The sequence below is a fragment of the Artemia franciscana genome, chromosome 8, assembly GCF_032884065.1.
Source record: "Artemia franciscana chromosome 8, ASM3288406v1, whole genome shotgun sequence".
NCBI classification, from domain to species: Eukaryota; Metazoa; Arthropoda; class Branchiopoda; order Anostraca; family Artemiidae; genus Artemia; species Artemia franciscana.
In genome coordinates this window covers 33,737,584-33,756,384 of record NC_088870.1, presented here as the reverse complement: position 1 = coordinate 33,756,384, position 18,801 = coordinate 33,737,584, and the positions used below count along the sequence as shown (strand labels likewise).

General features: G+C 37.8%; 2 protein-coding genes across 7 annotated transcripts in view; one reads left to right on the top strand and one right to left on the bottom strand.

The window, feature by feature from the left end:
- Window positions 1–18,801, top strand: part of LOC136030327 (zinc finger MYM-type protein 1-like) — a 93,640-nt gene that overhangs the window by 29,654 nt on the left and 45,185 nt on the right. Inside the window, exon 3 of one of the 2 annotated variants that reach the window (XM_065709237.1) lies at window positions 9,022–9,207. The exons of the other annotated variant lie outside the window; for it this stretch is intronic. The gene's annotated coding sequence lies outside the window, so the exon portion shown is untranslated. Of the gene's footprint in view, window positions 1–9,021; window positions 9,208–18,801 lie in introns of those variants that run through there. 2 annotated transcript variants of the gene reach the window in all.
- The window catches only part of LOC136030328 (matrix metalloproteinase-25-like), a 122,309-nt gene that overhangs the window by 64,152 nt on the left and 39,356 nt on the right, over window positions 1–18,801 (bottom strand). The gene's annotated exons all lie outside the window — the stretch shown is intronic.

Sequence of the window (18,801 nt, the reverse complement as noted above, 5' to 3'; positions counted from 1 at the left end):
AATATATAAGTTTCATCAAGTTTAGTTTTACCCATCAAAAGTTACGAGCCTGAGAAAATTTGCGTTATTTTAGAAAATAGGGGGAAACGCCCCCTAAAAGTCATAGAATCTTAACGAAAATCACACCATCAGATTCAGCGTATCAGAGAACCCTACTGTAGAAGTTTCGAGCTCCTATCTACAAAAATGTGGAATTTTGCATTTTTTGCCAGAAGGCAGATCACGGATGCGTGTTTATTTGTTTTATTGTTTTTTTTTTTTTTTTCCCAGGGGTGATCGTATCGACCCAGTTGTCCTAGAATGTTGCAAGAGGGCTCATCCTAACGGAAATGAAAAGTTCTAGTGCCCTTTTTAAGTGACCAAAAAAATTGGAGGGCACCTAGGCCCCCTCCCACGCTAATTATTTTCCCAAAGTCAACGGATCAAAATTCTGAGATAGCCATTTTATTCGAAAAACCGCGTAGTCGAAAAACCTTATAACTATGTCTTTGGGGACGACTTACTCCCCCACAGTCCCCGTGGGAGGGGCAACAAGTTACAAACTTTGACCTGTGCTTACATATAGTAATGGTTATTGGGAAGTATACAGGCGTTTTCAGGAGGATTTTTTTGGTTTGGGGGTGGGGTTGAGAAGAGGGGGATATGCTGGGGGAACTTTCCTTCGAGAATTTGTAATGGGAGAAGAAAATTTCCATGAAGGGAGAGCAGGATTTACTAGCATTATTTAAAAAAAAACAATTAAAAAATTAAAGTGAAAAAGCTTTTTCAGCTGGAAGTAAGGAACAGCAATAAAACTTAAAACAAACAGAAATTATTACCCATACGAGGGGCTCACCTCCTTCTAATACCTCGCTCTTTACGCTAAAGTATTTTCGGTAATTTCAACTACTTATTCTACGGCTTTTGTGATTCAGGGGGTCATTCTTAATACATTGGGATAAAATTTAAGCTTTAGTGTAAAGAGCGAGGTACTGACGATGGGGCGAATCCCCTCATATATGTAATAAAAACATGAGAATACAAAAGTTCTTTACGTAAGCTAATTTATAAGTTACGTAAATCTTTTACCAATAAAAAGACTTGTAAAAAATTAAAAGTTCTAGTTGCCTTTTTAATTAACCAAAAAATCGGGGGGCAACTAGGCTTCGTCCCCCGCTCTTTTTTTCTCAAAATCATTCGATCAAAATTATGAGAAAGCCATTGAGCCAAAAAAAAAAATATGCAAATTTCGTTTTGATTATTCCTCTGCGGAGAGCCAAAATCAAAACATGCATTGATTCAAAAACGTTCAGAAATTAAATAAAAAAAACAAGTTTTCTCAATTGAAAGTAAGGAGTGACATCAAAACTTAAAACGCACAGAAATTACTTCGTATATGAAAGAGGCTGCTTCCTCATCAACGCCCCGCTCTTTACGCTAAAGTTTGACTCTTTCTCTCAATTCTTCTTTCTAAAACAGTAAAAAACTTTAGCGTAAAGAGCGGGGCGTTGATGAGGAAGCAGCCTCTTTCATATACGAAGTAATTTCTGTGCGTTTTAAGTTTTGATGTCACTCCTTACTTTCAATTGAAAAAACTTGTTTTTTTTATTTAATCACTTAATAGGTGAGATTCAGTTTTATTCGCCATCCTATATCTGAAAATTGCTTTGTATTTTATTTGATTCGGAAATACGTTGAAAATAGACAAAATACTTGGAGAAATAAGAACATTTCTCTATTATCGAAGTATGTTTAGATAAGAAAAGGTCGGTTGATTTAATAGATCCGAAACTAATTAATCCAATATTATGAAATCTTGTCCAATCGATACAGCTGTTGGCTTGTTGTAAAATAGCATGTTCCACACGGAACAAGAACCTTAAATGAGCATCTTTTTAATACAAGATTAAATAAAAAAAAACAAGTTTTTTAACTGAAAGTAAGGAGCGACATTGAAACTTAAAACGAACAGAAATTATTCCGTATATGAAAGGGGCTGTCCCTTCCTCAACGCCCCGCTCTTTACGCCAAAGTTTGACTCTTTCTCACAGCTCTACTTTTTAAAACAATAAAATAACTTTAGCGTAAAGAGCGGGGGATTGGGGAGGGGAGTCCCCGTTTCATATACGGAATAATTTCTGTTCGTTTTAAATTTTAATGTCGCTCCTTACTTCCAGTTAAAAAAAAACTTGTTTTTTTCTATTTGAAAGTTCTTAAACCGAACTGGCAAGCCATAACAAAAAACAACAACAAAGAGAGGTAAAACTCAATGAAAAGACATCAAGAGCCTGGTATTGAGGAGAGGACGAACCCCCTCAGATAAGTAATAATTTCTGTTCGTTTCAAGTTTAAATGTTGCTCCTTACTTCCAGTTGAAAAAACTTGTTTTTTATATTTTATTTCTGAATGTTTTTTAAATAATGCTGGAAAATCCGGCGCTCCCTTCATGGAAACTCTCTTCTCCCATCAGCAATTCCTCCACGAAAAGATCCTCCCACGTAACCCCTTGCTCCGATCCCCCCACCAGGGAAAAATCCCCCTGAAAACGTCTGTATTCATCCCAATAATCAATACTATATGTAAACAACGGGTAAAGTTCATAGATTGCAGCCCTTCCCCTCGGGACTGAGGGGGATTAATTCATCCTCAAAGACTTATTAGATTTTTCGACTATCCTGAACAAAATGGGTATCGCAAAATGTTGATACGGTGAATTTGGGGAAAAATAAGTGTGGGAGGGGGCCTAGTTACCTTCCAAATTTTTGGTCACTTAAAAAGGACAATAAAGCTTTTAATTTCAATTCGATTGAGCCCTCTCGCGACATTCTAGGGCCACTGGGTCGATAAGATTACCCCTGGGAATAAGAAAAAGACTATTCCCAGTAGCTTTTTCTTTTGGTTATTTGAGTTTATTTGACAATTAACAGAAATTGTGTTCGAAAAGCAGCCTATTACTGTTAGCAATTTACATGAGAAAACCACGAGTTTGTAAGAGAATACGATACAAATCTAGCAGAAACATTAATTGAAAAATTACATTTTATTTTGGTATTAAAATTGAATTAAAGGAAAGGAACATTAGACACTTTGTTTTCACCTTCATCTCTAGTAAGAAACTTATACAGGCGCGGGAGGGGGAGAAACTGGCTAGAAACCCCCTTTTGATAAGCCCCATAACCCAAAATTATCTTGGTAGCCCCCCTCCCCAGAACAAAATCCTGGATATTGCCCTGGCACTAGTAGGTAGGTAGGTATGCGTTTATTTCATTTAAAAAAAATTACTAAAATTGCCCTCACAATCAATAATATGCTGCTCAATTTAGGGACCTAAAATGTCCCTGTTCAGCAGCAAAACTACAACAAATAAATGATAATTATTCATTCAAAATCAAAGAAATATGCAAAGAAAAAAAAAAAAAAAAAACAGACGAAACACTATGCAATCTCCAAACAACCATCTCTCATCTTAAAAAAAGGGTACAATGTATAATCAAATATCCGAAGCAAAATAACTAAAACAAACCATTTTTGGTTATTTACTGTTTCAAAGACTGTAACTAGTTTTTCACCCTTTTTAAGTCGTAATTTATACGGAGATAGGACTTAGAATGTATCTTAGGACTTACTCTCTAACCTACCAACATTCCATTGGTGTCTATCCAAAGGTGTGCTCGAGGAATGAAATATTTGCTCACATTATGGGAACGCCTTTTTACACCGCTCTAAAACTTTAAGCCATATCATTTTAAGCCATAGTTATAGCAATAGTACAAAAAGTAACTCAAAATAGGTTCTATATAATGCGTCTGTATTGACTGAGGTGACCACCTCCCCCTCAAAATTATAGACAAATAGATATGTGTGCCTAATCTAGCTTCGTTCGTAACAGATCTTTCCCACTTGTGAGTTTCTCGTCCCTTCCAGGTTGACCATCATCTTGAGAAGGCAAAGTTTTCAGATAAAGCAGGAATTTATAAAAAAAAATAACCAACTCTGTGAGTCTCATTACCAGCAAAAAACCCACTTTATGGACTTTTATAGTCTTCCTCCATTCGCAACACTTCTCTGTTAAATATTTTGGGAGACATAGTAAAGTTACGAGTCAGGACTAGCCCCCCCCCCCTTGAAAAAAAATGCTATAAACAACAAGATTCAAAACTTAAGATACCATAATGGCGGAAGAAAATGTCAAATTTGCATCGATCGAAGGCCTGAGCAACGTCCAAGCGAACACTAATTGACGACATGGTAGCAAGTGTGCGAAAGCCAAAGGCCCGAGCAAATTGAGCCATAATATTGCTTTTTATTTCTTGAAAATCTTCAATTCCAAGAAATAGACAAATGTGGAATTTAAGGGATGCGAGCTAGGTCAGTTTTTTTTTTCGTTGGTCAAAAGTGAATATCAAGGATACAACTGTATTCTTTTTTTTAGTATAAGCTGTATTTGTGGAGTGAAAAGTGATCTTAGACTACTTTACGCAAGGGGAACAAGGATACCTCAAATTTTGTGCTGGGGTAAAGGAATATTCTCCAGTCCCTATTAAAGATTATACGCTACGTTTTTTTTCTTTTTTACCTCTCGTCCGACAGGCTCTGCTACTAGTCATACAAGAAGGCTGCGCAAGTAGAAAGAAGTTTTCCGCAGCCTTCTTGAAAATTATATGCCCTTTGAACACATGAATCATCATGCGACTTTTATTTTTAGTCTTGTACAATTAAACAAAATTGTTTAATTGTACTTTAAAGCACAAGATCTTGTGCTTTAAAGCTCTTATTTTAAATTCCGACCAGATCCTGTGACATTGGGGGGAGTTGGAGGGGAAAACCGGAATTCTTGGAAAACGTGAAAATTGGGGTATTTTTATCTTACGAATAGGTCATCGGATCTTAATGAAACTTGATATATAGAAGAATCTTATGTCTCAGATGCTCAATTTTTAATTTGAATTGGATCCTGGGACATAGAGGGTTGGAGGGGGGAAACAGAAATCTCGGAAACTGGAAATCTTGGACAACGCTTAGAGTCGAGATATCGGGATGAAACTTGACGGGAAGAATAATCACAAGTTATAGATACGAGATTGACATAATTGGTACGGATCCATTCTCTTTGGGGGAGCTGGGGGTTGTTAATTTGGAAAAACTAGAAAAATTGAGGTATTTTTAACTTAAGAACGGGTGACCGGATCTTAATGAAATTTGATATTTAGAAGGAACTCATGTCTCAGAGCTCTTATTTCAAATACCGACCAGATCTGTTGACATTGGGGGGAGCTGTTGGGGGATACCACAAATCTTGGAAAATGCTTATAAATTTCGTAGATACTTGACTGAAGTAAAGGGACTGGATTCGCTCTCTTTGGGGGAGTTAGGTGATGGGGTTCAGTGCTTTGGCGAGTTTGGTGCTTCTGGACGTGCTAGGACGATGAAAATTGGTAGGTGTGCCAGGGAGCTCTATAAACTGACTTGATAAAGCGTTTTCCCAGATTCGAACATCTGGAGGGGGGCAGAAGGGAGATGAAAAATTAGAAAAAATGAGGTATTTATAACTTACGAGTGAGTGATCGGATCTTAAATGAATTTTGATATTAAGAAGGACCTCGTGACTCAGAGCTCTTATTTTAAATCTCGACCGGCATTAAGCCTCTGATTTTCCTTTTAAATCAATATAAATGCTCTTAGAATTTTGTTAGAGCTCATACCATATGAGCTCTTGGCTTTTCTTGCCTCGTCACAAGTCCCATATGAGCTCTTAACTCTTGTTTTCTTTACAGAACGTATCAAAAATTTGTTTGTGTCAATTTTTGCTACTGGACAAAAATTTGGAGGGGGTTACACTTTGTACTACTACAACTACTAACAACTCACTGGTGCACCAAGCCACCTGAGGCCAACACAGCTACGCACGATCCTCTTCCATCCCAATCTGTTCAAAGCCTCCCTCTTTACACCCTCCCAGGAAGTTCCCATTTCCTTTAAATCTTTCTTTATAAGATCCTCCCATCCCAGACGATGACGATCTGCTTTCCGTTTAGCCTTAGACGGTTGGCCAAAAAGTACAATCTTCGGCAATCTGTCAACCTTCATCCACAAAACGTGCCCTAGCTATCTCAATCTTTCTTTCATTATAGACCTAGAAAGCGGGATTGAACCAAATTTTTCGTACAGCCTACTGTCTAAAATACGGTCAGTCAGCCGGGCACTCAGAACAATCCGTATAAAATTTCTCTGAAAAACATCTGGTAAATCTTCATCCGCTTTTCGAAGCACCTATGCTTCAGAGCCATATTTGACCACGGTCATCACTCTACCTTCCAATATTCTTATCTTGGTTTGCAGACTTCTCTTCCTATTCTTCCAAACTTTTTTTAACTGTGAAAAAACACCCTGAGCCTTGGTTATTCTACTTTTAACATTTTCGCTGCTCCCGCCGTGTTTGCACCTCCCCTGAACACAATCCTGATGATGGGATTAGAAACCATCACCAGCTCTGTAAAACCAAAATGAAACTTGATACTCTTAAAACGTTCGGTTCTGGTCCCCTTTAAAACATTATTTATATATACCACCAGCAATGTAACCTTTTAGGGGGCTAATTAAGGCATGGTTTGCTCACGAATAAATTAATGAATAAATGCTGTTGGTTGTGAAACAGTGGGGGTAAGAAAAGCCGCAAATTGGATAATCAACAGCTGGACACCTAGAATGCGTGAAATATGATCTTTCTGGAGAGTTCCACACATATTCCTTTATCATCAAAAATAGATTACAGATTAAATGTTATCTGTGTACAGAGATGACACTATTTTATTTCAGAAAGAAGAAAAGAGTTTTTGGCGCAAATTTTATGACTTTCTGATTTTTAGGAGACCATTCCCTGTAACGATGCCCCAGACAGTGTCCGCTGACAGTGACGGTGGGTGCATACGACTTTTTAGTTTTATCCCTACCTGTGAATCTATCTCTAGTATATTTGACCTTACCGCTTGCGTTTTGAGACTTCCAGAAGATTTCATTTCGACTTCATAGGTTGAAAATGTCCCTTTAATGACTGAGAAAATTAAACTAAATGCGGTAGTTATGACCTTGAATATTGAGAAATGCTTTTTTCTAAGCACAGTTTACAAATGATTATTCTAGCAACAATTGCTGCCAGCATAGTAGTGGAGAAGAAGTAATGGGAGTAGCTTTGGTTCGCTACACAACTGAGAGCCTTTATTTCTGCTCCTAATTCAGTGCGTCATTTTTTTTTTTTTTTTTTTCTGATCTGGTATTCTAGATTCCTGGTTTACTTTTAATTGAAGCGTCCAACTCTTCAGTATTTGACAAGAATAAATTAAGAAAAATAATTATGAACTGTAAAGCGGAAAATTCAAAAATAGGTCCCAGTAAAACACATGCTAATCTAGCCCTTTGAAGAGCAGAATCAAATAACTTGAAATCCATAATATACTATCCTTTTCTTTCTAGACGTTTGGTCACCTAATGGAACAGTATCCCAGGAGAAATAATACCTGATCACTATTTTTGACTACTTTAAAAGGAATTACAACCATTTTTAGGAGAGGAGAGTTGATTACTACCACTAGTGTTGCATAATCAATTATTCTCTGATGACTTAAAATCTAATTCTTTTTTTATTTTATAAAGTGAAAAGATATGTTAAAAAATTTCAAAGAAACCTAAAAAGAGCAAAAGTAAAGTCATATAATAAGCAAAACAAAAAATTAGTAGAAATTAAATGAAAGTATTAATAAACTAATAAGCCTAAAATAAACAGAAATTGAAATGTATAATCAAGCCAAACTATAAAACGGAAAATTTCTTAAACGTATAATCAAGGGAAACTACAAAAGGAACAGAGATTACAGTGATCGAAGAACTGAGCTTAAAATCAACGGATATTAAAATCAACAGCCAAGTTAAACTTGAAACAAACAGACACTATCAACAGCAAGAGAACTGCCATGCTTCCGACCCCCCAATAACTAAAGTGTCATTTGCACTTTGCTGAAACACTGGATTGTTATTTGTCATAGCATAAGAAAAAGAAAAAAAAACAAGTTTACATGAAATAAGAAAGCGATTTCTTAAAACAAATTACTTTCAATTTAGCTCAAAGGCGTATCCAGGATTTTTGTTCTGAGGAAGCGAGGTACTTTTTTAGGTGAGATGGCGTTACAAAACAAAATTCAAAAAACGTATCAAAAACATTTTATTCATATTTTTGTTACGTTTTTACTAGCCTGAAAAATTCGGGGAGGGTTCAAAACCGGGTTCCCCCCCCCTAGATATGGCCTTGATTCAGCTTAATCATTTTCAAGGACAATTTTCATATCACTGCCTGTTTGTTGAAAAAAATCATAGCTAAAAAACACACTTAAAAAATTTGTTGAAAAAAATCATAGCTAAATAACATACTTAAAACGTTAATTCATGAGGCAATGTTTTGGTTTGCTGCGGGCTAGCGATCTTTCATGCCGGTGAATCAATAAATCATTCGATCTTCTATGCATTTGAAACAAGTGGATTTAAAAGAATAGATCTTGATAAAACCTATTGTACTTTATTAATGAAAGTAAACAGATTGTTTCAAATATACAGATGTACACAAAAAAAAATGAACTCTAGGACTAATGAGTGGGATTTAATTTTCTTTAATGTTATAAGGGAAAAACACAAAAAAACTACTGAAAATAGAAATTTGTATTACAAATTAGTTTTGAGTGAAATTCTAACCTTTAGGTGGTTTGTTGTAACGTCAGCCTCCCGACTCGCTTTCGAAAAATTTTCGCTCAAATTATACTCGGTAATTTATTTTAATTGTAAAGAAAAATCATCCCTGAAAGCTCGAGCAGTATTTAAGCTCATTTTTAGTGTCATAAGGAGGATACATATTTATTCAAAACACAATTTTTTTATGTTAAGTGGAAAGGACACTCTAGTCCTTAGAGATTTTTGGATGTCCGATCCCAGTTGTGGTAAAAATGTGTTAAGTAGAAATTCAACTTCATGGTTTGTTTTAACTACAGTTTGTTTCAGGTTTCATTTATTCATTCATATGGGGCTGCTCAATTCCACGGGTCTGAAGCCATCCTGAAGCCAGGCCTTCAACCACCCTTGAAGATAGACAAATAATATTCTGTCTTCTTAATAAAGAAGCTATTCCGTTTCTGTTTCCTTTTTATGGCACTTGGTAATAACCAAGTGACATATAGCAATAGCAAAATCTGTCGGTCGGTCGGTCTGTCCATCGGTCCTAGTTTTGCTACTTTAGGCACTTCCAGGTAAGCTAGGACGATGAAATTTGACAGGCGTATCAGGGACCGCACCATATTAAATTGGAAATAGTCATTTTCCCAATTTGACCATCTGGGGGGGAAGTGGGGGCCGGTTAATTTGGAGAAAAAGAAAAAATGAAGTATTTTTAACCTACGAACTGTTGATCAGATCTTCATGAAATTTGAAGTTTGGAAGAATATCGTGTCTCAAAGCTCTTATTTTATAGTCCAACCGGATCTGGTGACATTGGGGGGGAGTTGGGAGGGGGAAGCCTAAAATCTTGGAAAACACTTAGAGTGGAGGAATCGGGATGAAACTTGGTGGGAAAAATAAGTACATGTCCTAGATACATGATTGATATAACCGGAACGGATCCGCTCTCAATGGGGTAGTTGGGGGGGAGTGTTAATTTTGAAAAATTAGAAAAAATGAGGTATTTTTTTACTTACGAACGGGTGATTGGATCTCAATGAAATTTGATGTTTAGAGGGATTTCGTGTTTCAAAGCTCTTATTTCAAAACCCGACAGGATCTGGTGACATTGGGGGGGGGGGGGGTTGGGGGGCCTAAAATCATGGAAAACGCTTAGAGTGGAGGGATCAGGATGAAATTCGGTGGTAAAAATAAGCAGAAGTCTTAGACACGTGATTGACATAATTATAACGGATCCACTCTATTTGGGGGAATTGGGGGGGGGGGGTTGATTCTGAAAAATTAGAAAAAATGACGTATTTTTAACTTACGAAGAAGTGATCAGATCTTCATAAAACTTCATACTTAGAAGGACCTCGTAAATCAGATCTCTCATTTTAAATCTCAACCTGATCCAACGTCAATGGGAGGGGGGCAGAAAATGCTTAAAGCGGAGAAATTGGGATGAAACTGGATTGGAGGAATGAAAACAAGTCTAAGATACGTGACTGACATAACCGGACCGGATCCGCTCTCTTTGGTGGAGTTGGGGGGGGGGGTGATTCGTAAAAATTAGGTGTTCGTAACTTACGAACGGGTGATCATATCTTAATGAAATTTGATATTTAGAAGGATCTTTTTAAAGCTGTTCTTTAAAATTTCGACCAGATCCTGTGACATTGAGGGGAGTTGGAGGGGGAAATCGGAATTCTTGGAAAACGTGAAAATTGGGGTTTTTTCTTACAAATAGGTGATCGGATCTTAATGAAACTTGATATATAAAAGGATCTTATGTCTCAGATGCTCCGTTTTCGACTCGAATTGGATCTGGGGACATAGAGGGTTGGAGGAGGGAAACAGAAATCTTGGAAAACGCTTAGAGTGGAGAGATCGGGATAAAACTTGATGGGAAGAATAAGCACAAGTTCTAGGTACGTGATTGACATATTTGGAACAGATCCGTTCTCTTTGGAGGAGCTGGGGGATGTTAATTTGGAAAAATTAGAAAAATTGAGGTATTTTTAACTTAAGAACGGATGACCGGATCTTAATGAAATTTGATGTTTAGAGGGAATTTATGTCTTAGAGCTCTTATTTCAAATCCCGACTAGATCCGTTGAAATTGGGGGGACATGGAGGGGAAAATCGGAAATCTTGGAAAACGCTTAGAGTGGAGGAATCGGGATGAAGATTGGTGTATAGAATAAGCAAATGTCGTAGATACGTGATTGACGTAACCGTACTGGATTCACTATTTTTGGGGGAGTTGGGTGGAGGGGTTCAGTGCATTGGCGAGTTTGGTGCTTCTGGACGTACTAGGACGATGAAAATCGGTACGCGTGTCAGGGAGCTGCACAAATCGACTTGATTAAGTCGTTTTCTCAGATACGACCATCTGGGGGGATAAAGGGAGAGGAAAAATTAGAAAAAATGAGGTATTTATAACTTACGAGCGGGTGATCGGATCTTAATGAATTTTGATATTTAGAAGGACATCGTGACTCAGAGCTCTTATTTTAAATCCCGACCGGCATTAAGCCTTTGATTTTCCTTTTAAATCAAGAAATGAGAAAAATCACACCATGTGAGCTCTTGGCTCTTAGCTCTTCTGGCCTCGTCACAAGTGCCATATGAGCTCTTGTTTTATAAATATATATATATATATATATATATATATATATATATATATATAATATATATATATATATATATATATATATATATATATATATATATATATATATATATATATATATATACATATATATATATATATGAAGGTAGGATGCGTGATTTTTCATTGTAAAATTCAAAACAAGTCTCCGACAAACCTATGTTCAGCAAAAACAAGCTTCTGTTTGAAAATATTCTGGGGGGAGGGAGAGGATTAGAAGGGCTACGCATGTTATTTATCTTGGGTATCATAAGAAGATTCAATGTTAATGACACAAACAGGTTATCGGAGAATGGCTTTGGGTTAGGTAGGACACATCGAAGCTGCTAAATCAACTGAAGCTGCTTAGCAGACCCTTTTGCATCGAGTTCTTGCTTTGTTTCATTGCTGATCTCTTTGTTTCTACTTCAAAAATATGATTAAGTTTGATTCCATTCATGGTTAGCTTTGTTTTTCTGCGGTGAGCCAAGACTTAGATCGATTTGAATAGATACATAACTTAGGTCGCTGCTTGTCCGTTCCTTGGACTCAGCTTGTTAATCCAATGAGTCAGGAGTCGGCTGGCTTTTCAAACAAGTCGGTCGGCAGTTTGAACTTAGTTTTACCACTGACCAATTTTGGACTGAGCTTAATTTTGAACTGGGATTCAGAATAATTGCATTATTCTGGCTTAAAACAAGGTTTAAAATGCCTAGCTTACTGCTAAAAAATTGTCAACCGAGGGAGGAAAGATTGGCATAGATATCTCAGGGGTCCAACATATAATTCTAACCCTATTCATTTTGTTTTCTTCGGCATTTAGTTCTGCATGATTCTACTTTTAACAAAATGCAATATGCAGACCCTCTTTTACTTAAATGAATCAGTGTAGAATACACCATTTGGACCATACAGAAGTCAAAATGAACATGGACCCAGAAAAGGCTAAACCTTCCCCTCTTCCCCGAAATATTAGTCAGATCATATTTGATCTTGCTTTAGTCTTGCTTTAGTCAACCCATTTCATATACGGAATAATTTCTGTTCGTTTTAAGTTTTAATGTCGCTCCTTATTTGCCGTTAAGAAAACTTGTTTTTCTCATTTAATTTCTGAGCGTTTTTCAATTAATTCATGTTTTGATTTTCGCTCACCGCACATGAATAATTAAAACGAAATTTGCATATCAAAGTCGGAAACAAGCATCAGCATGGAAACCAACCGATAACACTGAATTCCAATAATTTCAAATATAATCCTCTGTCACACTAAGAGGAATTATCAGGATTTCCAAAAGCAGAGATTAATTCCTAATAGTCAGCATCAAAAGTTTCCTTGGGAAAAGCAAAGGCGCCAAAAAGATATAGTCATACAATTTTGCGGCTGATCAGATATTTATATACCAACCTTAGAAACCGGCATGTGTTTCTAGTAATAGAAGTGACACAGTTCATTTACTCTGAAGAGGCTATGTTGTGGCTCGCCTTTCTCAGAATCTTCATTTAATCGTTTTTCTTTCAATTCTCGTGGGATGAAAGAGATTTATTTGAAATTACATGAAAAAAACTAGTTTTTCTAACTGAAAGTAAGGAGCGACATTAAAACTTAAAACGAACAGAAATTAATCCGTATATGAAATGGGTTGTCCCCTCCGCAATCCCTCGCTCTTTATGCTAAAGATTTTAATTGTTTCAAAAAGCAGAATGGTGGTAAAGAGTCAAACTTTAGCGTAAAGAGCGAAGGATTGCGGAGGGGACAACCCATTCATATACGGAGTAATTTCTGTTCGTTTTAATTTTTAATGTCGCTCCTTACTTTCAGTTAGAAAAACTAGTTTTTTTCATGTAATTTCTGAACGTTTTTGAATTAATGCATGTTTAATTTTGGCTTTCCACACATAAATTATTAAAATGAAATTTACATTTTAATTCCTTTTTTGGCTAAATGGCTTTCTCTTAGTTCTGATCAGAAGATTTTGAGAAATATGGGATGGGGAAGGAGGCCTAGTTTCCATGCAATTTTTCGGTTACACAAAAAGGCAACTATTAATTTTAATTTTTAACGAATTTTTTTATTACTAAAAAATATACGTAACTTAAGAATTAACTTACGTAACAAACTTTTATATTCTTAAATTTTTATTATGTATATGAGGGGGTTTGTACCCTCGTTGATACCTCGCTCTTTGCACTAAATCGTAAGTTTTGTACCGATTCTTTAAGAATGACCCCTGAATCAGAAAGGCCGTAGAATAAATAGTTGAAATTACTAAAAATACTATAGCATAAAGAGCGAGGTATTTATCTCTTCCTAAATACCTCGCTCTTTATGCTAAAGTATGTTTAGAACCCCTCATATGCGTAATAATCTCTGTTCGTTTTAAGTTTCAATGGTACTCCTTACTTTCAATTGAAAGAATTTTTCCATGTTTATTTTTTCATTGTTTTTTATAGCAATTTTAGAAAATCCTCCGCCCTTTTCATTGAATTTCTGTTCCCCCATGACATATTTCTTCAAGGAAAGATCCTCCCACATAGCCCCCTCCCCTCAACCCCACCCCCCAAACCCAAAAAAAAACCTGAAAACCACTGTACACTTCCCAATCAGTGCTTCCATTGTCCCCGAATTTTCGGGGATTTCCCCGAAAATTGGGAAAAATCCCCGAAAAAAAATGTCGTTCCCCGAATCCCCGAAAACTCCCTGAAAATCTTTCTTTTCCCATGATCTACCCGAAATAGAGTTAGTGGAAGGCACACTGTTTGTTCCACAATTTTAATATTGTTTTGAAACTTTATACTATGGTACGCTGGCGAACGTATGATATTGAAAAATATAAAACGGAATTGAGCTTATAGTTTGGAAATTCAAATCTTCAAAGCATTGGAAAGTTCAAAATTAACCGGTTGGATATAATATCTTCTGCTTCAAGTTATAACTATCTTGTGAGTATTGGTGATTCTTCGTATTTCCTTGATTATTTTACCATACTTACACTTTAGACAATTGTGATTGCAGCTGAATGCTTCAGGTACCTAACCAGGGTCGACCTGGTCCCACCCAAAATTTCCATCCCCCCTACTCTCAACCTCTATTTGGAATCCTCCCTAAAGGACAAAGTGCAACAATATATACGCAAGCACCAAATGCTTGGTGCTTTGGTAGAAAAAGGGAGGTATATTGTATATCAGTACTATTGCAGAGTCCTTCAGTGTTATAAGTCCCAGGAATATGAACACACTAAAAAAGAATGTAGGGCTAAAGAGTCAGTCAGTCTGTTTGAGGTGCTCAGAGAAACACCAATCAGACCAGTACCCATTGAAAACAATAGAAAACCAAGTGCCTCTGCGAAATCGGACTGGTTTCTGTGCCGACACAACAAACTCAATGATGGGATGTCATAATTCGGTAGCAAAGCTGATCACTGACAATGATCCGTGGGTGGTAGTTGTCAAGTGTGGTTGCCACTCCATTCATCTGTGTGCTTCGTATGCCTGCAAGAAGCTTACCAAAACTCTGGAAGACTTTTGTAGCCACGTATATAGTCATTTCTCTATGAGCGCTAAACGAGTTGCAGTACTTAAAGAATTTCAAGATTTCTCGGCTACACCAGATCACAAAATTCTAGCCCCTGGACAAACCCGGTGGCTGTCCCTCCATGTATATGTGCGAAGAATTGTTGAACAGTGGAGCGCATTGTCCCTCTATTTCACAGGTGCCAATTTTGATGACCCCACTCATTGCAACAAACTTGCCCTTAGTGCTCTGAAAAATCCTTTTATGAAGGTTCTAATGATGTTAGTTGACTACGCTCTAGGCTTTTTGAACGACTTTAATGTATTGTTTCAATCGAAGTCACCAATTTTCTATAAGCTGAAGACGGAAATACTTAAGCTTATTGCAACCTTGGCTATAAACTATATGGATGGAACCTGCGTCAGAAACTGTACTGATCTTTTGGCTCTTGACGTAACAGACGAGAGCCATTATGATGACTTTCAGAAGGTCTATCTCAGGTATACTGCGGAAGAGGAGTTGGAATCCTTGGTCTCGTCTAGTCCAGATATCTCACAGTTGGAGGTGACGAAGGTCTACATAACAGCAAGAGACTTGTACAAGGAGGCCAGTATCCAGATACAGAGACGCTTTACGTTTGAATGTGACGTTTATGAGTTCACAGGTCTACTTGATCCTGTCAATTCTCGAAACTTGAACCCACCTAGCTTAGCAAATTTTCTAAGAAGTCGTGGGTTCCCTTCGTGGAACAAGACTCTAATTGACAGGGAATGGCGTGAACAGAGCACTGTTTCTTTGGCGGGTTTAGACATATGTACGATGTCCGTGGAGGAGTATTGAAAGTTTATCTGTAAGCAGACATACCCATGTGGAAAGCCGAGGTTTGAAAACCTAAGAAAGGTTTTAGATTACTGATTTTAGTACTGGTTACTAGATTACTGACAATAGTACTAGATTACTAATGAGCTCTTGTCGTGTGCAAAAATTAACCAGTTATTTTTTCCTATTGAATGTGTCTGGACTTTTAAATTAGAATAATGTCTAATGAGAAAGAAAGATTTGTGCATAATGCTTTGCTAAATTATTTATAACGAGCGCTCCAAGCAAATAAAACTGATGAAATTTGCGAAAAGGCAGTGGGATTTTATGACAAGGATACGATTATAAAAGCTAAGGATACACTTTGGCACTATTCAAATACTCCGAGTCGCAACGCTGCTCGCCAAAAGATTGCCGATAATGTGTTAGATTTGCTGAAACTGATCCAGTTATGTGAAACTAACCAGATCAAATTGCCGAAAATCGTAATCTTTGATCCTACGGAGGTCCCAACTACGCCTGATGAATTGAGTGCTATTGTTACTTAAAAAGTGACAAAAATCTCCAATAATTTGAAGGACTTTATTGAAAGTGAGAAAAAAGCCCTTGCAGCTGAGAAACTTGCTACATCCATGAATCAATTAGTCACTCCAACGGCCAAGCCTTCCTATGCAGCTATTCCCAAAAAGCCCCCCATAGACCTTAAGAAGTCTGACTCCCGTAAAGCTTATCTGGAGCATGTTTGTGGAGAAGCTAGTGGGAATATAATCGAGCTTCGTCCCAGTAGAGACACCTGGAAAGTAGTCACAAAGGATAAGTGGTGCCGAATCTAATATTTCACGCATAACCGGGAATAGCCCTGAATTCGAGCCTAAACTCCAATGCCCCTCCTGTTTCGGTATTATCCGTTATGTTTCTGAAGATCTGGATGAAAATAGCCTATATGATCTAATTGCCAACTGTTTGAAAGCAACTCAAATCCGAAACACCCGTTCGTTTCAGCTTCTTTTTGAGTTTAAAGAGGACCTCGAGTCTTCTATTCGCTTTCCGCCCATCATAGGGTACGAAAGACTCCCCATTAGAATATTTCAACGCTTGCTACTCCAATGCTTTTCTTTCCAGTCATATGGTCATTTTGCGTCTGCGTGCTCAGGTACCCGAAAAAGTTCCAAGCGTGGTGAGGCTGGCCACTCCACAACCAAAGATAATCCTTGTACCAAGGCACTTAAGTGTGCTCTTTGCAATTTCTCCGACCACCTTTTAAATGTCCTGTCACTCAGTCTCTTCTAAAGAATTCCAATGCCTGAAGAAACCTTAAAAATTGTATCGTGGAACATCAATGGGAAAGTTCTACCGAGACATCACCTACTGTCTGAACTTTGCTTGCGGTTTGACGTGGTGGGTCTTCAGGAACACTTTTTGTCAAGCGATACTTGTCAACTGTTGGAGTTCACGTCGTCTCATAATCTGTTTATCCACCATGCTAAGTCCACTTGCGGTGGGCCTTCAGGTGGTTTGGCCCTGATGATACGGAAAGAGCTACTTGGTAATCTAGTTGCTAAGTCTGATAGTTTCCTTGCGGTTGAAGTTTCGAATGTGGTCATATTCGTCGTTTATTTTCCTACTAATTACCGTAATAATATGTCTGAGAGAAAGTTCTCTCTCACATGTACATCTATTGCCAAGCTAGTATCAAAATATGAAGATGAATGCCTAAGTTGTCTCCTGTTTGGTGACTTTAACTGTGAACTGTCTGACCATCAAAACAATAGATCTCAGATCTTGCTCCATGCTTGTCCAAGTCTCACCTATGTTGGAAATGATCGTGATTTTACGTACATGCATCAATCTGGTTGCGTGTCTCAGTTGGACTATTTCTATTGTTGTTCTATGATTAAACCAACCACTATTACTACGGTTCTTCTTGATTACTCCATATCCGACCACATGCCGATCTGTAATTTTTTTCAAATAAAGCCCTTGCCGGAAACTTCACCCACAAATTCCCCACCTAAATGGTTGTCCAGCCTCAACTGGGAAGCAGCTAACATCGATTCCTTCCAGAGTTCATGTGACTACATACTATCAAAGATCCGAATTCCTTTCGCACTTCTCTGTTGTCCGAATATGACAGTAGAATCAGAAAAAACCATCCTACTAAACATCTACTGTTCTGAGATAACGCATGCTATCCATACAGCTGAGAGAACTGCAGTTCCGGTCCGCAAAATTCGCCACGGCACGGAAGTGCGTAACTGGCGGAATAATCCTAATCTCCTGGCCGCATGTGATTCAGCAAAATTCTGACTACATTTATGGGTAGATTGTGGGAAGCCACGCTCTGGAGTAGTCAACGCTGTTCGTATTTACACGAAACGTAAATTTTCCAAAGCCATCGCACAGCATAAGGCTAACGAAATTGCCCGTACCAGCGAGATTGTCGATAATTCTCCTCTTGCTTTATGGTATCTTCGATCTAAGAACAAATCTTCCAATGGCCCGCCCTGCATGCCAGAAAAAGACTGGTGCGACTACTTCAGAGACCAATTTTCAGCGCCTAATTCCTACCTAGATAACACCTTTTGCCAGGCCCTTGATAAGGAGCTTCAGTTTGCAGTTAAGGATATTGGTGTCCTGGTAACTCCGTCCTTGATGCGTTCCAAAATTGATAAGGTAAAAAAAAAAGAAATCTAAGGGCATCGATGGTATATCTGGTACCCATTTAAGCTTTGCCAGCAATCTTCTCCTAGAGCACCTTTCTCTGCTATTTCAAATGATTTTCGTTACTGGCATCGTTCCAGACAGCTTTGGTGTTGGATTGGTCCATCCTATTCTCAAAAAATGTAAACCAGCTGACCAGTGAGCTTCATATCGTCCGATCACTGTTTTAACTACTTTTTGTAAGCTATTTGAATCCCTTATTTTTGATGACATTGCACTTCGATGCACTACTCCGGACGACCAGTTCGGTTTCAAAAAGCACTCAGGACGGGAACACGTTCATAGCGTTCTTGCAAATCTTCTTATTGATGCAGATAAAAATGGTGATCTTCTCGTCTTTGGAGCACTTGATATTAGTAGAGCCTTCGATTCTGGCAACCATGGCCATATCCGGCTCAAAGCCCTTCAGCGAGGTTTTTCCTCT